Source organism: Dipteris shenzhenensis, chromosome 28 (genome assembly GCF_047967505.1).
Source record: "Dipteris shenzhenensis isolate YYH24624 ecotype China chromosome 28, Dip_SZ_1.0, whole genome shotgun sequence".
Taxonomy (NCBI): Eukaryota; Viridiplantae; Streptophyta; class Polypodiopsida; order Gleicheniales; family Dipteridaceae; genus Dipteris; species Dipteris shenzhenensis.
The window spans coordinates 12964140-12966666 of record NC_141623.1 but is presented as its reverse complement, the minus strand read 5'-3'; positions in this window follow the sequence as shown (position 1 = coordinate 12966666).

Here is a 2527-nt window from a genome sequence, read left to right as displayed (position 1 = left end):
TCTAGAGAAGTCTTTGCCTCCCTCACTCATGATTCAAAAACTATGTAGTGAGTCTCCATCTGTCACATCCAACTTGCTTGAATTTGCATTATGAACATTCTCCATTTAGAGCATGGAAACTTTAAATTGCAAGTCTACAACTTGCTATTGAGTTTCTTTGTTAGCCAACCACTAGCTTGCCATGTCCATCAAAAAGCTCACACAAGCCTCAAACTGGGCATGTTGTGAATCCAATCGGGGTTGCCTCCATGGTAGGACTGTCATCATGACATTGATAGTTGTCAAGATGGCTAACATGGAAGAATTTGAACAAATTACTTGAGTTGTAGAGACATCAATCCTCTCTTCAGCTACAATCAACACTAGCACAATGCTTGTGGTAATCAATTGAAGGATTCTCTCCCATCATTGCCACAAGCTTAAACCAAACACAAGAGTTCTCATAGCAAAAAAAGTAGTTTTTGCAAAACTCACCAATGGGTTCAACCTCACCATCGACACTGTTGTGGTGATAGAGAGAAGTGTAATTGTGGTTGATGTGGACACAAGATGATTTAGGGATTCTAGGACAAAGGTTCCTAGAGGCACAAGAGCAGCTCGAGTCAGTGTGGTCTCTGTATTAGTGCCCCTCACTGTGTCCTTACACTTTCACTTCCCACATATGGCAGAAGGCACCTCTTCACCTACCTCCCAAGGTCCATTAGGAGCCAAATATTGAATTTATGCATTATTGCATCATGGAATGACAAAGTCCTCTGACATTGCAAATGGAAGAGAGAGGACCTAGCCACTCTGTGTTTACAGGCTGTCCTTTTGCCATTGCCATCACCACCCTTTGTGCCTTTGGGTGTAGCCTTTCTTTGAGCACCCGTGCTGAATACAATGGTTGCTTCTCCTCCAGGACAACCAGACCTTGTAGAAAAAGATAAATCACATATGTTTTAGTCTGCAAGAACACTGCAATCTCTAGTATCCATAACCAAGGTGGGGATCCCACTAGGGACTTGCCCAATGGAGTGAAAATTCATTTGGTTTATGAGAAGCATAGCAATTCATGCCATGGTTGGTTCACATACACCTTCTCTTTCTTCATCAAATCCCATGCTCTTTGTTGGCTCAATTTTTGGCATCTGATATAGCTTATGAAAAATTAAATTGTGGGTGATATGTAACCTATATGCCAATCCATTCATCACAAGCTCACACATACACTCATCACATAGACTGAAACCAAATCATTGAACTTCCAATAGAGGCAAAAAAACCACAATGCCATGCACAAAATCAACAAAGCAACACAAACCATCAGTCTCAAATAAGTGAGCAGCACAGCAACTTTTGAACTTCACACGAAAGCAACATAGAAATGCTATTGTTTTTATGCTAATACGGACTTAGGTAGCATAGAATGTGTGTATAGAGTAGCAGCAAAGCTCCGCTTATACTTGCATAAGGCTAGGAACAATCTCTCCTAGGAATCCAACATGCATGTTCTACATGCGTTTCCTACATGCATGTTCTACATGCAATTTCTGCATGCGATTCCTACATGCACTCCTATATTCAACTTGCAATTTCTACACGCAACATGCAACTCCTATGTGCAACTTGCAACTCCTACATGCAACTTCTATATGCAAGTTCTACATGTAGAGAGAGAATGTCTTACAATTCCTACATACAGAGAGAGAAGCTCTCCAACTTGTATAAATACCCCATAATGGAATGAAGCCCACTCTCTTTGGGGCACTTTGGTATTCCAAGAAATTGTCTCCAAGTGTCCATGCTTAATCCACATCCAAAAACATGTCCTAACCTTGCAACTTCTCCTCCCCTACCCTCCAACCTTGCAACCCCTCTTCTCCCTCTTCTCCTCCTTCCTCCTCCCTTCTCCTCCCTCCTCCTCCTCCCTTTTGCTCTCACACCTTCTTCCTCCTACCTTTTTACAGAAGAGCCCGGGAAGAGTTTAGGGTTTGACCCTAACCCTAAACCCATTCCTATAAAAACCCACTCCAGCCCCTGATTCTTCTTCTACCACATCTAGCCTCCATCCTCTTCCCCATTTTGAGCCCTATGCAAGACCCTCCTCCCTCTCCATCAACCACCACCACCCTAGTCTTGCCTCATCGGTGAGTTATTTCGATCGCTTCTTGTAGTAGTGATAACCTAGCCAACCACCCACCCTCCATTCACCCTCAACAATCCTATTACATTGAGAAATACTTGGGAGAGCATTGCAAGAGACCATCTCCTCCTCCCTTTGAATTTCCATCAAAGTTTTCCATCCGTCAAGTTCCCCCCCCCTCTGATCCACTCTCTTTGGGGCATTGTGTTGAGTTCTACTTTGGTATTCAAAGCAATTAACTCCAAGTGTCCATGCTTAATCCACATCCAAAATCATGTCCTAACCTTGGAACTTCTCCTACCCTCTCCTCTAACCTTGCAAGCCCTCCTCTCCCTCTTCTCCTCCTTCCTCCTCCTCCTCCTCCCTTCTCCTCCCTCCTGCTCCTTCTCCCTTATTCTCTTA